The following is a 21778-nucleotide window of genomic DNA, read 5'->3' as shown; positions in this document are numbered from 1 at the left end:
AACGTATCAAATTGTGAAGAATATTCTCAGTCTTCCTTTCATATCTACCTAGTATTGTCTTAATTTGCTCAGATCTTTTTCATTCTCATGCTAATAAGAGGAATTTATTTATGGTTAGAGACCAGTGGCTAATAAGGAATCAATGTTTCAGACTAGTAAGAAGCATCTTTTTCTTGATTCTCTAGTATGCTTCTTGTTTGTCTCAATTAGAAATATTTTCAGCCGTAAGTAGTAGAAAAGCTAACAGTGATTTAAAATATAGGAATTAATTTTCTGGAGGGAGGGTATTGGTTGCTTGTATAGGATGGGATACAATACCATTTAGAACCCAGGCTCCTTCTGTTTTTCTACGCTGCCAGCCTTTTCCACTCGGCCACTCTGCCATCGAGTGTGTGCTTTCCACTCTTGTACTTATGACCTCAAGGTTACGAGGCTACTGCAGCTCCAGAAAGAATGTTTGAAAAAGGAAGAAAGGGGTGGAAAGGCAGAATTAGCACTCTGCCTGTGTTCTATTTTATAATTAAAGCAACCATTTCCCCAGAATCCTTAGAAACTTACTGACTAGAACTTTGTCACAGGGACATGCCCAACTTTAAAGGAGGCTGGGAAAATGAGTGTTTAATTGTCTCATTACTTTCCTGGATAAAATTAGGGTTGGCAAAATTGGCAAGGATGAAGGGATGAATGGATATTGATTAGGGATTTTAAAGTCATTTGATTTTAGTGACTTTTTTTTTTTTTTCTGAGACGACGTCTCGCTCTGTCGTCCAGGCTGGAGTCCAATGGCGCGATCTCGGCTCACTGCAATCTCAGCCTCCCGGGTTCAAGTGATTCTCCCTGCCTCAGCCTCCCAAGATTACAGGTGCCCGCCACCACGACTGGCTAATTTTGGTATTTTTAGTAGTGATGGGGTTTCACCATGTTAGCAAGGCTGGTCTCAAACTCCTGACCCCAGGTGATCCCCCCGCTTCAGCCTCCCCAGAGTGGTGGGATTACAGGCGTGAGCCCCTGTGCCCTGCCTTTAGTGACTTTTTAATATGGTTTTAAAAAATGTATTTGTACTCTGTATGATTTTATAAAAATGTGTGCTGGTGCCTGTGTTTTATTGGAGCTACTTCATTTTTGGGCTGGAGATATAGTAGTAAATGAGGAGATAAATACTACCTTTCCAGTCTAGAGATAAAAAGAAATACTATCAAATACTTTCTGTAAATTGGATAAGTGTTTGGGAAGACTTCTATAAGGGCCATATTTAGGAGTCATTAAATCTGTTTGAGGGATTATAGGAAGCCTTCATAGAAGTGGTGACATTTAAGTTGGGTCCTAAAGGATAGGCAAAGGGATGAAAACTTATGGGATTATGCAGTAACTTGTTGCTGTATCTTCCCTGCTGAGGGGTTGATTGGCAATGTTAATACCTCAGAGATTGTCCATTTCATTATTAGATACCTCTGATTATTATAATGTTCTTATAGAATTCTCAATTTCTTCCTCCCTTCCCCTGTCTCCCTTTTTGGTCAGAAGGGCAAAAGGTGATTTGTATGACATGATGAGAGGAAAACTCTTGGACAGTTACTTTAAGTCACTCTAAGACTGCATCCACATTCCTTTCCTAGCCTTCAGGATTCTCTGTAGTTTTTTTCTGACTGGTCTTTCTAGCTCCATTTATTCATTCATTCCTTCATTCAGCCATTACTTATCTATCACTTACTGTTTGCAAGGAATAGTTCTGACGTCTGGAGATAAAGACAAAGTCTTTGCCCTTGTGGAGCATATGTTGATTGGAGGGAGCCAGCCAATAGGCAAATAAATGTCAGTTGATGATACGTGGCAGAATACAAATAAAGCAGGATAGGGTGGAATAAAGGGTGCTAATATAGAGTAGAGGGAGATTTTTAAATCATTTTATAAAGAATGGTTAGGGAAGAATTATCTGATAAAGTGATCTTTCAGCAGAGACTTGCAGGAAGGCAATAAGCCATATGGATATCTGAGGGGAAATATGTTTTCAGGCATAGTCACCATAGGGTACGAAGGCCTGGAGGAGAGAGTGTATATAGCCTGTTGGAGAAAGCCTTGGTGCCTGGAGCAGAGTGAGTGAAGTGGGGAAAAGTTGGAGATAAGGTCAGTGAAGTAGCAGGGTAAGATGAGGGGAGGAGGTAGAGGAAGGTAAGATCATATAAGGCCTTGTATGTGTTTGTAAGGACTTTGGCTTTTCCACTGAGATTGGGGAAGCCACTGGAAGATTTTAAGCAGAAGAGAGTGATGTGATCTGTGACATATTTTAAATAGATCACCCTGGGAGGCAAGAATGGAACAGTTAAGAAGGATGTTGTAATATTCTCGGTCAGAGTTTCCCAACAATGGCACTATTGACATTTTGGGCAGGATAATTCTTTGTTGTGAGGGGGTTATACTATGCATTCTAGGATGTTTAATAGTATCCCTGGCTCCCACTTACTAAATGCCAGTAGCACTTACCCAGTTGTTTTAATCCAAAATTTCCCTAGACATTGCCAAATATCCCCTGGGGAGCAGAGCAAATCTGTCCTCCCCTCCCCAACTCCTCTTCACCCCACTATTGAGATCCACTGTTGTACACAAAAATTGCTGATGGTTTGGACCAAGGTGATAACAGTAAAGGTGATGAGAAGTGGTTGGACCATAGATCTGTTTTGAAGGTAGAGTTGATAGAATTTGCTGATGGATGCTTGTGGGTGCTGATAGACAAAAAGTGGAGTAAAAAATGAATCAGATTTTTGGCTTAGCAACTGTAAGAGTAGAATTGCCATTTATTGAGGGGTGGGGGGAGGAAACACCTGAAGGGGGAACAGAGTTTTGACCTATTAAGTCTGACAATCAGTGACACAGCTTTGTCTCCTATTGTCTTTAAAAATGCTTTTCCTTTTGAGGGTAAGAACTAGGTCATGTCATCCTTGCATCCATAGTGACGAGCATTGTGTCTGGCATGTAGAATATGTTCAATAAGTGGTGAATGAATGATGAGATTATTTACTATTTCCAAGAAGGACCAAATTATTTACTGTTTCCTAAACCACTCATACTTTTTACTCCTTTGGCCCTTTGTTTTTGTGATTCACTCAAGGGAAATCTCAATATTGCTATGAAAATTTTACTCCTTCTTCAATACCAACCCAAATACTGCCTCTACCACGAAGCTTTTCTTAGTTCTGCAGGTATAATTAATGTCTCCCTTCTCTGCACTTCTTTGCCTTGTTTGAAATTCAAGTATGCTTTGACTTATGACTGTTGCTTTGACTTATGACTGACTGCCACTAAATAGATTTATTAGTACCTTTTTTCATTTCCATCTTTCTTTTGCTTGTTTCTTTACATGTTTTTGTAAGCTACTATTATTATTTATTTTATACTCCACCTCATATCAAGATCTAAGGTGCTCTAGATCATCATTACTGAAAGTATACTCCACAGAAAGTGACCTTAACAGGCAACTGGCCTTACCATCTAATCACTACAAGAAAAAATGTCATTTCAGATGTTGTTTTAAATCCAGCATCATCATTGTTGACTGATTTCCTTGTACATTTAACTGGTTGTGTCAGGAGATTTATAATTTTCACTTAGTACACACATTGTTTTAAAAGTTATTTGTGGTTTCTAAAGAACCCAATAAAAATAATCATTTTCAAATCTTTTAGGCACTTCAGTCACACTGTTCATCAGTTATAAACCATTAGATTGAAAGTTGTAGTCTCCAAACAAAACCAAATTTTTGAATGATTATTGATCATTCGCTTTTATAATAGAGTTAGCAGGAGTTGCTAACTCATATGCCTACAGAGGAGAGATAAGTGACTTAAAAAGGCCTGGTTAGGCTTAAGATGACTACAGAGACAAAACATTGCTGGCCAAGGTCCATGGCTTATAAGAATAATTTGTTAATTATTTACTTTGAAAACCAGAGGACTATTTAAATGAAAGGAGTTATTGCACTTAAAATATGTTAATTGCTAACTTGTGTAACTTCAGCAAGTCATTTGAGATCTCCAAGATTTAATTTCTTTGAATGTACAGAGTCATCTCTGAAGTTGCTTTTACCTCATTTAATTCTGTTAGTAATAAATAAAACTGCTGGCATCTTACCAGTATGCCTCAATTTCATAAGTATTGTATTTCATCAGAGGGAACTAAACTTAGCCAAGTTTCCTATAGCAGCACCCACCATTGAAAGAGAGAGACAGTGTATTAGCCAGCCAGTTAACCTTTGGTAACCAAACCAGTATTTGGTTATTCAGAACTGAAATCTAAAATAGATGATGTCTGAATTTGATCGTTCCTGCTGAAGATATTAGTGGTTCTGCCTAATACTGTACATAGACGTTTTGTTGTTTTGTCTACCTGATCCTATTTATTTTGTTCAGTCATTTTTCTAGTGTAGCACTTTTTAGTTTTGTATTTGCCAACTTCCCCTATTAGTGGTGATTTCCTCGAAACGTAGGCCATTTCTAGGTCATCTTTAATCCTCAAAACCTGGAACAGGCAAGAGCACATGACAGATGTTTGAAAAATGTTTGAAGAGATGGCATGCTTATTAGCTTTGTAGGTGACAAAAACTGAAAGAGAAAACTAATATTTAGATGAGTGAGCTTGGAATGATGGGCTGAAGCCAACAAGATGAAATTTAGGAGGAAGACAGCGAAGTTCTGCATTTTAAGTCTCAAAAGAAATGGCAACATATGGGCAGGCTGGAGGAGACTTAGCATGATGCTATTCTTATGAAAATGGTGGTTTTGGCTGCTGAAGCTCAATGTCAGCCAAAGGCATTGCAGTGGATAAAAATCTAATGCAACTTCAGGCTGAATTATTGGAAGTATTAAGTACAGTTAAAGGAGGTGATAGTTCCACTATGTTTTGCAGGGGACAGACTACACTTAGAGTATCATGTTCCCCTCGGGGTACCAGGCAGTAAGAGGATCATTGCAAACAGAACTCTATTTAGTGGAGGGTACTCTAGATCATCATTACTGAAAGTGTAGTCTGAACTGTTCCTAGCCCACAATGGGATAAGCGTAGAAATTGAAAGTACTTAGAAATCTTTATAGCAATTTGTCAGAGTAATTTTATGTGTAATGAATCTAATAAAAAGGAAGATGAACTTTATCTTGTATGTCTTTGTTTCTTTTTTTTTTTGGCTTGATGATTTTTTTATTTTAATAGACTTTATTTTTTAGAGTTTTAGTTTCCATGAAGAAAAATTGTGTAGAAAATGCAGAATCCGGCTGGGCGCAGTGGCTCACACCTGTAATCCCAGCACTTTGGGAGGCCAAGGCAGGTAGATCCCCTGAGGGTCAGGAGTTCAAGACCAGCCTGGCCAACATGGTGAAACCCCATCTCTACTAAAAATACAAAAAATTAGCCAGGCATGGTGGCGTGTGCCTGTAATCCCAGCTACTCATGCTGAGGCATGAGAATTGCTTGAACTGGGGAGGTGGAGGTTGCAGTGAGCCCAGATCACGCCATTGCACTCCAGCCTGGGCAACAGGAGTGAAACTCTGTCTCAGAAAAAAAAAAAAGAAAATGCAGAATCCCTCTCTCCCTGTTTCCTCTATTATCACCATCTCATTAATGTAGAATTGATGAACCAATATTGATACATTATTATTGACTAAAGTACATAGTTTACATTAGGGTTTACTCTTTGGGTTATATAGTTCTGTAGGTTTTGACAAATACATAGTGTGTGTATCCATCATTATAGTATCATACAGAATAGTTTTATACCCTAAAAATGCCCTGTGCTTCACCTATTCATTCCTTAACCATTAACCCCAACCTTTCAAATACCTGGCAGCCACTCATCTTTTTACTATTTCTATAGTTTAGCCTTTTTCCAAATATCATGTAGTTGGAATCAGCCTTTTCAGACTGGCTTCTTTTACTTAGAAATCTACATTTTAGGTTCTTCCATGTCTTCTTGTGGGTTGATAGTTCATTTCTTTTTTTACTGAATAATACTACATTGTATGACATACCACAGTTTATTCATTCAATCTTGAAGGATATCTCAGTCACTTCCAGTTTTTAGCAATTCTGAATAAAACTGCAATAAACATTCATGAGCAGGTTTTTGTATGAACATAGTTTTCAACTCATTTGAGTAAATACCTAGGAATACTATAATCACATAATGATGATTCAGTCAGTGATGGACCACATATGATATAGCCATCATCACATATTAATGCAACATATTACTCATGTTTGTGGAGATGCTGGTGTAAACAAACCTACTGTGCTGCCAGTCATATAAAAGTATAGAACACATAATTATATGTATTATATAATGCTTGATAATGATGATAAATGACTCTGTTACTGGTGTGTATATTTACTATGCTTTTTGTTGTTATTTTAGAGTGTACTCCTACTTATAAAAAAAGTTAACTGTAAAGCAGCCTCAGGCAGGTTCTTTGGGAGGTCTTTCAAAAGAAGTTATTGTTATCATAAGAGATGTCAGCTCCATGCATGTTACTGCCCCTAAAGACCTTCCAGGGGGACAAGATGTAGAGGTGGAAGACACTAATCTTGACAGTGGGACAAGATGTACAGGTGGAAGACACTAATATTGACAGTCCTGACCCTGTGTAGGTCTAGACTAAAGTGTGTGTTTATGTGTTAGTTTTTAACAAAAAGTTTAAAAGGTAAAAAATAAAAATAGATAAGCGTGGTGGCTCACACCTGTAATGCGAGCACTTTGGGAGGCCGAGACAAGTGAATAGCTTGAGCTCAGGAGTTGGAGACCAGCCTGGACAACATGGTGAAACTCCATCTCTACTGAAAATACAAAAATTAGCTGGGCATGGTGGCACATGCCTGTAATTCCAGCTACTCGGGAGGCTGAGGCATAAGAATTGCTTGAACCCAGAAAGTGGAGGCTGCAGTGAGCCGAGATCATGCCGCTGCACTCCTATCTGGGTGACGGAGTTGAGACTCTGTCTCTAATAATAATAATAATAATAATAATGCTACAAAGAATACAAAAAAGCATTAGAATAAAGCTATAAAGAAAATATTGTTGTATAGCTGTACAATGTGCTTGTGTCTTAAGCCAAGTATTAACTACAATAGGGTCAAAATTTTTTTTTTTTTTTTTTTTTTTTTGAGACAGAGTCTTGCTCTGTTGCCCAGGCTGGAGTGCAGTGGCCGGATCTCAGCTCACTGCAAGCTCCGCCTCCTGGGTTTATGCCATTCTCCTGCCTCAGCCTCTCGAGTAGCTACAGGCGCCCGCCACCACGCCCGGCTAGTTTTTTTTGTATTTGTTAGTAGAGATGGGGTTTCACCATGTTAGCCAGGATGGTCTCGATCTCCTGACCTTGTGATCCGCCTGTCTCGGCCTCCCAAAGTGCTGGGATTACAGGCTTTAGTCACTGTGCCCAGCCAAGTCAAAATGTTTTTAAAAAATTAAAAAGTTTTAAAGTAAAAAGTTATAGGAAGTTAAGGTTAATTTATTACTGAAGAAAGAAAAAAAATTAAAGTTTAGTGCAGTCTAAACATAGTTTATAAAGTCTACCGTAGTGTACTATAATGTCCTAGGCCTTCCCATTCACTTACCACTCACTCACTGGCTCATCCAGAGAAACTTCCAGTCCTGCAAGTTTCATTCATGGTAAATGCCCTTTACAGATGTACTGTTTTTTTTTTTGTTGTTGTTTTTTAATCTTTTATGGTGTATTTTTACTGTACTTTTTCTATGTTTATGTATGTTTAGATACATAAATACTATTGTGTTACAGTTGCCTAGTATTCAGTACAGTAACATGCTATACAAGTTTGTAGTCTCGGAGCAGTAGTAGGCTATACCATATTGGCTAGGTGTGTAGTAGGCTGTACCATCTAGGTTTGTATGTGTACACTCTGTGATGTTCACATAACAATGAAATCACCTAATGACACCTTTCCCAGAATATATGCCTGTCATTAAGTGACACATAACTGTATTTAGCTTTGTAAGAAATTCCTAAACTGTCTTCCAAAGTGGTTGTACCATTTTGCATTCTCACCAGCAATGAATGAGAGAGTTCCTGTTGCTGCATATCCCTATTGCCATTTGGTGGTGTCAGTGTTTTGGATTTTAGTTATTCTAATAGATGTGTAGTAATACCTTATTGTTGTTTTAATTTGCGATTCTCTAATGATAAAAGATGCTGAGCATCTTTTCATATGCTTGTCATGTGTATATCTTCCTTGGTGAAGTGTCTGTTCAGATCTTTTGCCCAGCTTTTTTTTTCTTTAATTGGGTCACGTCTTATTGAGTTTTAAGAGTTCTATGTATATTTTGATACAAGCCTTTTATCAGATGTGTTTTCTCCCAGTCTATGGTTTGTTTCTTCATTCTCTTAACACTATATTTTGCAGAAATTTTAAATTTTAATCAAGTCTAACATGTCAATTTTTTTCTTTCATGGATCTTGCTTTTGGGGCTGTATCTAAAAAGTCATTGCCAAACCCAAGGTCATCTAGATTTTCCCCTACATTATATTTTAGATATTTTAGTTTTGCATTTTGCAAATGCAATGGTCTGTGATCCATTTTGAGTTAATTTTTGTAAAAAGCATAAAGTCTGTGTCTAGGTTCATTTTTTTGGATGTGGATGTCCAGTCCTAGCACAATTTGTTGAAAAGACTGTCCTTTCTTCACTGAATTTCCTTTTCTCTTTTACAGTCAGTTAACCACATTTGTATGGGTCTATTTTGGGCTATTTACTTCAATTCTACTGATCTGTTTATCTGTTTTTTTCGTTAATACCACTTTGTCATTATCACTGTAGCTTTATAGTAACTCAGTCTTCCAGTAGATATCAATATAGTTATATCTATAAAAATATATTGCCTAGGCCACATCCCAGACCAACCAAGTCAGAATCTCTGCTGGGACTCTAGTATATTTACACATATTTAAAGCTTTCCAGGTTATTCTGGTGGACAGGGGGAATTGAAAGCCACCATACTAAACCATAAAATTATCAACTCCTTGAAGATGTGGTTCTGTTCACTGATGTGTCTATCGCCAGTGACTTGCACAAGATGCTTAAATAGTTGTTGAATGAACAAACGAGTAAAAGAACTGGGAGTATTTATCTTGGAGAAGAGAGAAAGTGGAGGGGCACTTTAGCTTACATACATACATAGTTGCAAGCCTTTATTGTGACCTGCCCTGGAGGACGTTGCTCCTGGAGCAGAATTAGAAATTTACAGAGAGCCACCTCGCTGAATGTGAGGAAACACTGCCTCATAGTGCTAGTGGAAAGTGAGCTCCTCATTCCTGCATGTATTTTAGAAAAGCCTGGAAGACCATCCAAAGGGGATGCTGAATGGAGTGGGAAGTTGAGTAAGATAAGTTGCTATGATTATTGATTATTAGTTTGAAAAGCTGTGTCTAAGGCAGAGGACTACTTCTGGCTCTCATTCACCCTGTGTAAATTGGGATGAAGGACATGGTGTGGGGTTAAAAAAAATCTTAAAATGACTTTGAAGCTGAATCCTCAGACTATAGCAACTCTCCGGGTCTCTATTATTGACCAATTCTTTTTTTTTTTTTTCCTTTTTCTTTTTTTGAGATGGAGTTTCGCTCTTGTTGCCCAGACTTGAGTCCAGTGGTGCGATCTCGGCTCACTGCAACTTCCGCCTCCTGGGTTCAAGGGATTCTCCTGCCTCAGCCTCCCGAGTAGCTGGGATTACAGGTGCCCGCCACCACCCAGCTAATTTTTTGTATTTTTAGTAGAGACGGGGTTTCACCATGTTGGCCAGGATGGCCTTGAACTCCTGAGTATTTACCAGATGTGTGGTCTTGGGGAAGTCACTGACTTCTTTCACCCATCATATTCTGTTTTCCACCAAGTTCTGCTGCTGCTTCTTCCAAGCTGTGTCTTTAGAAAATATGCTTGCTTCTTTTTACATTATCTTACAATATGTTAGTCTAAATCATTACCATTTTCTGTTGCCTGAACCTCTGAGAGAATTTATTATCTTGTTTCTTATTTCCACTCCTACCCCCTTTCTCCACTGAACAGCCAGTGATCTTTTAAAAAATGTAAGTTAGAGTTTGTCATTGTTTTCAAACCTTTCAAAGCCTTCCCACTGATAAAACTTGGAACAAAAGCCTAACTCCTAATTATGACCCGAAAGACACCACATAATCTGACTTCTGTCATGCCTCTTAAGAGCAAGGTTTGGGAGGGGGCAGAATGAGGTAATACTACCTCCTAGGGAGCATTTGCAAATGTGTGAAGTTGTGTTTTATTGTTTCAGTAATTGGGAGGCACTACTAGAGGCACTACTAGTCTGGGCCATGTTGGTAAATGTTCTATAATGTGTTGTTCAGCTCAGGTTCCATCACAATGCCTGATACACAATAGTTGGTTAAAATATATTGTATGAGCCCTGGACATTTTCCCTGGACCTCCGTTTTGACATATGTGAATTGGTATAGTGCCTACTTCATAAGGGTGTTTTGAGAGAGACATAACATTTATAAAGTACCTGGTACACGATAGTTCTTAATAAATGGTAGCATTGACCAGGTGTGGTGGCTCACGCCTGTAATCTGCAGTTTGGGAGGCCAAGGCAGGAGGATTGCTTGAGAACAGGATTTGAGACTAGCCTGGGCAACATGGCAAACCCCATCTGTACAAAAAATACAAAAATAACGGGGTGTGGTGGCAGGTACCTGTAGTCCCAGCTACTTGGGAGGCTGAGGTGGAAGGATCACCTGAGCCCGGGGAAGGTCAAGGCTGCAGTGAGCCAAGATCCAACCACTGCACTCCAGCCTGGGCACACAGCAAGACTCTGTCTCAAAATAATAATAATAATAATAATAATAATAATAATGATGATGATGATGTAGCAGCTGCAGCTGCTGAGCTTTCTTTGCTTAGAAGCAGTTATAGGGGCCCACCTAGCGTTCTTCCGGGAGCATTAGAATTAGAACCTGGCACGTTTGGGGAGGGGGGAGGTGTATCTCTTTCCCTGAGGCCTAATGTGAATCCTAGGTCTGACCTGAGGAATCCTAGAAGAGACTCCTCTATACTCAGCTGTAGAAACTAAGGCACAGAGGAGCTCTGGTTGTCTTCCTTGACTCTGGAGCTCACACAGGATTCTGACAAGCCCTGGAAAACCTGGCCCTGGAGAGAAATTACCTCCTGCTGGAGACTGGGTGGGAAGAATAGCTGAGACGGTGAGAAGATAGCCGTCTCCCCGCCCTCAGCTCTGCTTTGCAGAAAAGGAGAAGCGCGCGGCTTCCTCCCGCCTCCTTCCCTCCTTTCTTCCCCCGCCCCTTCTGTTTCGCCAACCCCGACGCGGCGCCTTCGCTGCCGCCCTGCGAGGGCGCGAGCGTGCTGCACCTCGGGAGCTGGCGGCTGAGCTGCCAGGAGCCCAGCCCGGCCAAATCGAGCGGAGCCGGTGGAACAGGGGCCTTGTGGGTACCCGGCTGGGCAGGGAGAGGTGCGGCTCTGCGACGGAAACAATCTCCAGAGATGCCGGGGCCAGCCTTTCCCACCAGGTAATGCCGGCCCTGCCTGGGGCTCCCCTAGCTGGGCCGGGTTCTGGGGGATCTCCGGCTTTCGGAGAATGGTGACACGGGATCCAGTAGATTTTGAGGGGTGTCTTACTTTCCTCTTACCTTAAGGGACCTAAATGAGAGAAGGGGCTGAGGGTGGAACCTTTAGATGAGCCCACCCAGGGCTAGGCCTGCACTGGAATCAGAGCTCTGCCCAGGGAAGGGTGTGAAGGGGAAGCTGCGCCTTTGGGGAACTGCTCTGCCTCAGAAGCTCTGCTCCTTTGCAAGCCACCTTCTACTTGGTGGCCAAGGTGGTGCTTTCCTCTGCTTTGGCTTAGTCGCTGGCCTGCTGGGACTGTGGGAGCTTTTCTCTGTTAAGAGGTTGAATGAACTGGGAGGGAGGAGACTGGGGGGACTGGTCCTGTTCAGACATCCTCTGTGGCTTGAGTTGCCATATCTGTGCAGTGAAGGACTTGACATTGTTTGTTACTTTGGCTTTTCCAGACCATCAAACCATCTTTTGGAAAGGTGAGCTGGTTTAAAGTGCTAAAATGGGCTGCAGAGATATCCCTCCCTCAACACTGTAGAAGAGAGGAGAACTTGGGAAGTAGACTTTGGTATCCTGTCTTCCAGCCAGCCTTTCGAATGGCATCTTGCTGGTTCTTCAGGGGCAAAAAAAAGACTGAGAATGCTGATGCTTATTTTAGTGTGGTGCGTAGGTGCGTTAGGTGTAGGGAGGTAGGGTTGGGAAGTAGAAGGTCAAGGTATGTTAATGCTTCTAAACTGGCCAATTTTTCTGTCCTTAGATATAAAGTTGCTTTAAACTAGACTCTCTTCTCTGGAGCCCCTTCCTTATTCTGCTGAGTTAATGACAGACGTGCCTGTGGTAATATCTTAATCACTATAATTCCTTCCTTCTTTATTACCTGGCACCAAGAAGCTCATGTCAGGCCCGATAATAACCTACTTTGATTATTTTGGACCTCTTTCCTCCCCCTAGTTTTTTCATGACTCTATGTCTTCCTCTCCTCACTTTTCTATTTCCTCCTCCTGATCATTTTTCCTGCCCCCTGCCTACCTTTTCTCCTGCCATCCCCTTCACCCTTCCTCCTCCCCTCTTGCTTCCCCTTTTGTATTTCTCCCCCTGTGTAGCCAGTTTTTCCTTCCCTCTCTTGGATCCTCCCCCTCTTGATTAGGCTTTCTTCTCTTTTCAAAAATTTTTGGTTAAGCTTTCTCATTATTCGTAGGTTACTGGTTTGTAGAGACCTTTTCTGTGTTTGTGAGGTCCAAACATTGTTTTCTACCTAACTCACCTGCTTCTAGCTTTTACCTCCAAATTTTATCTTCCCCAGGTACCATTCTCTCTCTTTACTGCCTCTGTGCCTTGCTTTGGGCCTGCCAAGAAGCACTCGCTCTTCCTGCATTTGTTTCCTATCTTTTCTGGTGGTGGTGGGGCAGCAGGTAGGCAGTAGGGAATAAGCAAGATGGGAAAGCAGGGCCTGAGTGGGAGGAGAGCAAGAATGTCAAGTAGTGCTGGGCAGAGGCTCAAGTTCCCTTTAGTGAGATGAGTGACTGGGAGGACCAGAAACTCTGGCAGCTGTGAGATAGCTGTGGAGGAAAGGAGGTAGCTCAGGGAAGAAGAGGGAGGATAGCAGGGATGGGTTGGAGGGACAGGCAGAGGAGGCCTGGAGGAGAAGACAGTGCTTCTTTGAAGAAGACGGTGGCCTGGACAAGATAAGGGTTATTTGGGGTAGGGCTGTGTATAGAAAGAGAAAGATTATAGTCTGGGAAAGGGGACTGTATAGGTTAATTATCTTCCCCTTTGATTACTGTCTTTTTGAACTGATTTCTACTCAGCAAATTTTTTTTTAGTTAAAAAATTTGAAAGAATTTACCATGTTTATCATGTTTAAAGTGTACAGTTCAGTTTCAGTAAGTACATTTATATCTTTTTTTCCCCCTTCATGCTCCTCACTCCTTTTCCTGGCCTTTGGTAACCACCAGTCTACTCTGTATCATCATGAGATCTACTTTTTTACCTCCCACATATGAGTGAGAACATGTGATATTTGTCTTCCTGTACCTGGCTTTTTTTAAATCTGAAAAAATGGCGTCCAGTATCATCCATGTTGCTGCAAATGACAGGATTTTATTCTTTTTTATGGCTGAATAATATTCCATTGTACTTAACTGTACAGTTCAGTTTCAGTAAGTACATTTATATCCTTTTTTCCCCCTTCCTCCTCCCTACTCCCTTTTCTGGCCTTTGGTAACCACCAGTCTACTCTGTATCATCATAAGATTCATCTTTTTACCTCCCACATAAACATTTACCATGTTGGGGTAAATGACAGGATTTCATTCTTTTCTATGGCCGAATAATATTCCATTGTGTGTATATATACATATATATATGTATACATTTTCATTTTGGCTGTTATAAATAGTGCTACTGTGTTCATGGGAGTATGATATCTTTCATATATTGATTTGCTTTCTTTTAGATATATACTCAATAGTGGAATTGCTGAATCATATGGTTGTTCTATTTTTAGTTTCTGAGGAACCTCCATGCTATTCTCCATAGTGGCTCTACTTATTTACATTTTCACCAACAGCATATGAGGGTTCCTTTTTCTCCCCATCCTTGCCAGCATCTAGTATTGCCTGTCTTTTTCTTTTTCTTTTTTTGAGACAGGGTCTTGCTCTGTTGCCCAGGCTGGAGTGCAATGGTATGATCATAGCCTACTGTAGCTTCAACCTCCCAGGCTCAAGCAGTCTCCTACCTCAGCCTCTGAAGTAGTTGGGACTGCAGGCACATGCCAGCATGCTGGCTAATAAAAAAAAAAAAATTTTTTTTTAGAGGTGTGGTCTCCCTATATTGCACAGGGTGGTCGTGAACTCCTGGGCTCAAGTGATCTACCTGCCTTGGCCTCCCAAAGTGTTGGGATTATAGGCATGAGCTATCGTGCCCAGCCTTTGCCTGTCTTTTTGATACAAGCCATTTTAACTGGAGTGAGATGATACTACATTATGGTATTGATTTGCATTTCTCTGATGTTAGTGATGTTGAGCATTTTTTTCATGTACCTGTTGGACATTTGTATGTCTTGTTATGAAAAACGTCCATTCAGATCTTTGCAAGTTTTTAAATTGGATTACTTGGGTTTTTTTTTGCTATTTAGTTGTTTGAGCATCTTATATATTCTGGTTATTAATCCTTTGTCAGATGGATAGCTTACAAATATTTTCTCCCATTTTGTGGGTTGTCTCTTCACTTTGTTAATCAACAAAATTTTTGTGAGCTCTGTCCTTAAAGTCGGGGAGTTAGAAGGAAAGCCGAGATGAGAATGACAAAGTTGCTGTTTTATTGACACTCACTGTCAGAATGTGGAATGTGTGTGTGTGTGTGTGTGTGTATTTATATATATTTCTCTATAGTGGCTCTACTAATTTACATTTTCACCAACAGCATATGAGGGTTCCTCTTTCTCCCTGTCCTTGCCAGTATCTATTATTGCCTGTCTTTTTCTTTTTCTTTTCTTGAGACAGGATCTTGCTCTGTTGCCCAGGCTGGAGTGCAATGGTACAATTATAGCCTACTGTAGCTTCAACCTCCCAGGCTCATTATGGTAATTATGGTACTAGGTTGGTGGGGATACAAAAATTAAAACTGGCCTCAGTTGCTGCCCTCAAATGCAGGTCAAGGAATGTGGAAGCTCATGTGGTAAGTATTGTAGAAGGAAGCAGAAGGGGCTGTAATAATGCAGAAGAGGGCACTTTTGATTTAGCAAGACAGTGGCAGAGCTAGGACTTAAACTTAAGTCTTCTCTGAAGGTGATATCTATTCTCTTATACCCTATTATCTCCTGAGTTTGTGTATACATACAGTATACAAGGAGTTTTCCTATCTCCTCTTTTCTGCCTGCTTTTGGGGGGAGACTCTAGGTACTGCTGACATGAAAAAAAGAACAATCCCATGTGGCAGGTCACTGTGCCATGGCCAAACAACACTCATTACCTTGCAAGGGAAACAGACTTCGTCCCTGTTAACTTCTGGCTTGAGGCCACTTGGGTGACTATGTGCTGAGCTCCCTCTATGAGTCATTTGATCTCTTCCTTCCTTTCCTCCCTGTTCCATTTTCTTAAATTCAATTTCTGGTGGGGTGTAGAGTCCAGAGACCAGATGCAGCTAGGCTAGGCATTTTTACTTCCACTGGCCTCTGTAGAATAGGGATTTAACACCTCATAGGGTTGGTGAGGATAAGATGAAATCATGAATGTGTGAAAATACTTTGTAAAGTGCTGTATAGATGTTACTGTGGTTGTTCCCGAATGCATTTTCAAGCTGTGAAAAAATGCTCAGATGCTATAGCCTGAAAGCCTAGGGTTGCCACTGACAGGCAAGAATAGACATCAAGATTTACTACACCCTTTCTCTGCCCTCGAAAGATTCACAGACTAATAGGAGAGGATTGAGCCTCAATCCTCAATGAGTAAAGGAAAAGGAGTGGGGTAGATAGGGCTTTGGGACTGGTAATGAGCTCCATGGTCAGACAGAGACCATGAAGTATGTGCTTTATTTAAAGTCGAACAGATAGTAGGTGGCAATTATAAAAGATACTTTTAGTGACTTTTTATGATGTAACAAAAAAGGGGAGGGAGGACTTAAAAGTAGATTGACTTCAGTTCAAATCCTGGTTCTACCACTTACTGTTACCTGATTTTTAATATTTTTAAGCTTCATATATAAAAATGGAAGATATTTATACCTACTTTGAAGGGTTATTATAAAGCTTAAAAATAATCATATAAAAAAGAAAAAATAATAATTATATAGTAGGCACTTAATAGCTATACTTATTCTATAAGTCCCCTGACTCCTAGGCTATTAAGTGCCCCTCTTCTGGATTCATGCAGCACCTATGTCTTTCCTCTCACCACTCAATAGTGGCAGTTACCATATTGTATTGTTACTGTGGTTAATGTGTCTACCTTTCCCATTAGTCTGTGAGATTTTTGAGGGCAGAGACAGGGTCTAGTAAATTTTGGTGTTGATACTGGGTGTCTACTCTTTTTTTTCCTTTGAGATAATGTCTCTCTCTGTTGCCCAGCCTGGAGTGTAGTGGAGCAATCTCAGCTCACTCACTGCAGACTTGACCTTTTGGCTCAAGCAATCCTCCCACCTCAGCCTCCTGAGTAGCTGGGACTACAGGTGCAAGCCACCACACCTGGCTAGCTTTTGTATTTTTTGTAGAGACAGGGTTTCACCACATTGCCCAGGCAGATCTCAAACTCCTGAGCTCTGGTGATCCACCCACCTCAGCCTCCCCAAAGTGCTGGGATTACAGGCATGAGCCACTGTACCTGGCCCTGAGTGCTTACTCTTGCCAAGTCCTGTTTAGTTGCTGAGTATACATTGGTAAGCACAGTAGACTTACAAAAGCATACCGTTGCTTCTTTACAAAGCTTATCGTTTATTGAGGGAGATGTATAATAAGTAAACGAATATAATTACAACTCATGATGATGCTGTGAAAACCAAGAGTTCCATTTGGTCTTGTTAGATTTGAGGTACTGATGAGAAACGCAGGTGGAGCTGTCTAGTAGATGGTTTTTAGGCTGAAAGAGAGCTGTTTGGTCTAGAGATCAAAACTTGGGCATCATCAACGTATTAATATGTAAAGCCATGAGAATGGAGGAAATAATCTTGGGGAAAGTGTAGTGTATCAGTAAGGAAGGTTCTGAGCAACGAAGGTCCCAAGCCTTGGATGTGTGGATGATAGCTGGAGAAGGAGGATTATGCAAAAGAGATAGGAGTAGACAGAAAGATGAAAGAAAAGCCAAGTGAGTGTACTTCCCTAGAAGCCAAGAAAGTAGAGTATTTGAAAGAGAAGAGAGGTCAATTACATTTAATGCTGCCAAGATACTGAGTAATGTGAGGACAGAAAAATAAGCATTTATTTTGGCAAGATGGGGATAACTGATAGTCTTGACAAGACTGCTTTTGATGAAATGGTAGATTGTTAGTTGGCAAACAGAAGGGGAGGAAGTGGAGATAGTTTAAGTAGACAGTTGTTCTGAGAAGTTTTGCTACGAAGGGGAGCAGAGAAATAGGTGGTATTTGGAGGAGGATGTGGGTGTCAAGGGAAAGGGGTGTGTGTGTGTGTGTGTGTGTGTGTGTGTGTGTCTGTCTGTCTGTCTGTCTGTCTTTGAATAGGAGACACCAGAACTTGTTTATATTCACCCAGTATTTCTCAGATCAGTCCAGAAATTTAGATATCATCTTAATTTTTCCTTTTTTTTTTTTATCACATGCTGTATCTAATCTTTAAACCGTTTGACTCTACCTTCAATATGTATCTGCCTTTGAATTACTTCTCTTCCCCTATTGCCAGTCATCAAAGCCACCATTAGTTCTCACCTGAATTATTGTAATGACTCCCTAATGGGATCTCCACTTCTACATTGTTCCCCTGCAGCCTATTCTTCTCTGCTGCTTGAGTGGTCTATTTAAAAACATAGATCAGTGCTCAAAACCCGTCAGTGTCTTTCCACATTTGCTGCAAAAGCCAAATGTATTGTGGCCTATAAAGTTCCACACAGTCTGACCTCTGGTTACATCTCTGATCTCAGTCCCTTACCACATTTCTCTTTGTTTACTCAGCTTTAGTCTTGCCAATCTTTTTGCTGTTCTACGTGCCCAGTATATTCTCATCTAAGACATTTGTAGTTATTACTCCCTCTGCTTAAAATGCTTTTCCAGATATTACTATGATTTGCTGTCTCATTTAATTGAGGTCTTAAGTAACTGTTTCTCAGAGAAGCATGTCTTGATTATCTTCTCTTATGTACCATACCCCATGCATGCCCCTCCCCCAATAGTCACACATACACATAGACTTGCTATTGTGTATTTATTTGTGTATTTCTCTGTCTGCATGTCTTACTAGACCATAAACTCTAAGAGCGCAAGGCCTTTCTCTTATTCAACTGGATTAGTATTGGTACTTGGTAGATGCTCAATAAATGTTTGTTGAATGACTGAATATATCTAACAGAGAGGGAAAGGTTGACATAGCTGAAACAGCAGATTATACCAGGTGAGAAGGAGTGAAGGAATACAGGGATAAGAGAGAATTGGCTCTGGATGAGAGGAAGAACACCTCCTTCATTGTAACTGGAAGGAAGAAGGAGAACATGGATGCAGATACAGGGAGGCACATAGATTTGAGGGTAGGAAGATATAGTTATTCTGCCAAGATTTCTATTTTCTCATTGAAAGTAAGCTCATTGGCTGGGCGCAGTGGCTCACGTCTGTAATCTCAGCACTTTGGGAGGCCGAGGCAGGGGATCACCTGAGGTCAGGAGTTCGAGACCAGCCTGGCCAACATAGTGAAACCCGGTCCCTACTAAAAATAAAAAGTTAGCCTGGTGTGGTGGTGGGCGCCTGTAGTCCCAACTACTTGGGAGGCTGAAGCAGGAGAATCACTTGAACCCCCGAGGCAGAGGGTGCAGTGAGCTGATACCGTACCACTGCACTCCAGCCTGAGCGACAGAGTGAGACTCCATCTCAAAAAAAAAAAAAAGAAAAAGAAAAAAAGGAAAAAGAAAGTAAGCTCATTAGCTAAAGGGAAGGGCTATTGGAAAATCCTATTGAATTCCCATTTGAGGTAGGGTAATCATATGTAGGGAAGTGTCTTAGCCTATTTTGTGTTGCTATGATAGAATACCACAGACTAGGCAATTTCTAAAGAAAGGAAACATATTTCTTAAAGTTCTAGAGCTGGGAAGTCCAAGGTACCTGCATCTGGTGAGGGCCTTCTTGCCATGTCATTCCATGGTAGAAGGTGGAAGGGCAAGAGAGCAAGAGTAACAAGGGAAGGGGGGTGAACTCATCCTTTTGATCAGGAACCCACTCTCTTGATAACTAATTTACGCCTATGATAGTAACATTAATCCATTCATGAGGCCAGAGCCCTCATGATCCAATCACCTTTTAAAGATCTCACCACTCAACAGTTGCAGTGAGGGTTAAATTTCCAATACTTGAACTTTGGGGGACACATTCAAACCAAAGCAGAAGGTAATCATAACTTTCAAGTGAAAGCGGTTAACTGGATTTTGTAATGTTCTCTAGGACATTTGGCTGCTTCAGTATAATGACAGTTGGGAGAAAGTTGAGTTCAACTATCCCAAAGCTGGGATTTTGCCAGTTAAATTTTGGAAAAGGAGAGAATATTAGAGATAGTAATGTTGATAGTTTTTGATGTTTGAGTAATTTTGATGGACCATGATTAGATAAAGAGAGAGAAAAAGGCAGGGGACTGCTGGATAGTTTATTGGAGCTCAAATTGAAGTCTAGGAATTGTGGAAATTCTTGAGTAAGTGCATGGATAGGAGGTTGTATCTGAAGTGTATATGATTCATTCTAGATATTGGAATTGTTGCACATTTTGGTGATAAGATCCCAGGTGTAATCATGAGAGTATTGGCTAACTTGGACTGTAGGTCAGAAAATGGAGTGACTAGGGTGTTGACATGATCATCATTGTGGCTGTTGACGTCACCTAGAATGATGACTAGAGGGGTTCAGAAGAAGACTGAAGCAGGAACTAAAGCCTTTCAGTAGGAGTTACCAGAAAGTGATTAGTAGGCTGCAAAGACGTGTGATAGCAGCCAGTGGAAGCTACTCAAAGGAAAATATAGGTTTTTACAAGAGGGAGAGAAAGACATAGTTTGGAAATGGCACTGAAAATTAAGGACAACACTGATAAGTAGGGTATAAGAGGGAAAACAGCCTCCAGTTGAGAGGGTTTCTAAAGAAGGCTCTTCTTCAGGGCATAGCCAGATTTCTTTTAAGGTAAAGGAGCAGAGGAGTGTTAGCCAGTGGCAAATGAGAAGTTCCAGAGGGAATAGTGGAAAGGTTTCAGAGTCAGGACAGGGGGAGGGAATTTGGTCAGGTTAGAGAAGTTCACAGAAAAGGTTGGAGATGAGAGTTTGGATGACTGAAGTAAATGAAAACTGTAGGATTGATTGATTGATTTAGTCCTAATTACCTTTTAGAGGAGGGAGACAATCCCATTTTCATGCTATGGTTTTTGACACTTTGAGATAAACTATTCCATTGAGGCAACATATGGCAATGTGGGAAATCAGAACATGTTCAGGCAGAGATTGGCTGGAAGGTCAACCAACTAGGAGACAGTACAATAGATTCCATTGTTTCCTGGGAGGTTGAACGGAGTGGCCCCTTTATGATTCCTTCCAGCTCTCAGATTATAAGGGCCTCAACTTTATCATTGCAGGTCATCCAATGGGAGGTTTGGAGGTTTGAAGGTTAAATTTGAATTTTTGCCTTAATTATTGGGAATAACTCAACTGGGGTTGCAGATTAGGAATTTCCCAAGATGGTAGGCAGAGGATTATAAGACCTGTAAGTACTGGTTTCTGGAAGTAACTCTAGTGACTGTCTGCAAGGTGGTAGGAGTGAGGAAGTTGCGTAGGTGTGGATGGGGGTGGGGAGGATTAGAGGTATAGAGCCAGCCTAAAAGAACTTCAGTCTCTCACTCTAAATTTCTCTGGCCTTTCCACTTCACTTTGCTGCCTCTCATTCTTCTCTAATTGTAGGAAGCCTCCCAGATACAGTCACTTGTTCATTCTGTCTCAAATTATGTAATTAGTGTAGAAAGAGAGTTTTCAAGAGAATAATCAGAAGCTAGTAATGTTTTTATCACTCATTTAGTGATCTTAGGTAAATTGCATATCCCTATAGGTTCCAGGTTCCCATAAAATAAAGGTTTTTATTTTATAAAAATAAAACTGGCTGGTTCTTCAGGATCCTTTTAGCTCCTGTGTTTTTTCTGCTAATCCGGGCTGCCTTAGTCAGTGAACCTTGGCTGATTACTAGGTGTGTAACAGCTCAGCCTGGGGATGTAGAGATTAAACAAACTTCAATTTTTTCCCTTGAGTTATTCATGGCCTGGTGAGGACAAGAAGCATGGATTATGGTTGATATGATGAAATTTGGAAATTGTTGCATAGAAGTACATATAAAATGCTATTACATTTCGGGAGCAGAAGTAGTGGGATCTGTTAAATTTGGGGGAAAGATAGAGGTGAGGAGGGGCTTCTGTGAAGGTTGCATAGGGGAAGTGAGTCAGGTTGGGTCTTGAAGAATGAGTAGGAGTTTGTTTGGCAGACAAGTTGGGACATTTTAGGCAGAGAAAACAGCATAGGCAAA

General features: G+C 40.8%; 1 protein-coding gene across 23 annotated transcripts in view; it reads left to right on the top strand.

Annotated features, from left to right (window-relative positions):
* Window positions 1-21778, top strand: part of PAK1 (p21 (RAC1) activated kinase 1) — a 149268-nt gene that overhangs the window by 51810 nt on the left and 75680 nt on the right. For 11 of the 23 annotated variants that reach the window (XM_045371247.1, XM_045371243.1, XM_074014846.1 and 8 more), the window contains exon 1: window positions 11341-11538. The exons of 8 other annotated variants lie outside the window; for them this stretch is intronic. The gene's annotated coding sequence lies outside the window, so the exon portion shown is untranslated. Of the gene's footprint in view, window positions 1-11340; window positions 11539-13539; window positions 13744-21778 lie in introns of those variants that run through there. 4 more of the 23 variants (XM_074014842.1, XM_065528762.1, XM_074014841.1 and 1 more) reach the window with 1 other exon arrangement.

The sequence above is a fragment of the Macaca fascicularis genome, chromosome 14, assembly GCF_037993035.2.
Source record: "Macaca fascicularis isolate 582-1 chromosome 14, T2T-MFA8v1.1".
In the NCBI taxonomy this organism is placed as follows: Eukaryota; Metazoa; Chordata; class Mammalia; order Primates; family Cercopithecidae; genus Macaca; species Macaca fascicularis.
The sequence above is the reverse complement of the archived record's forward strand: the minus strand, read 5'-3'. Positions and strand labels throughout refer to the sequence as shown.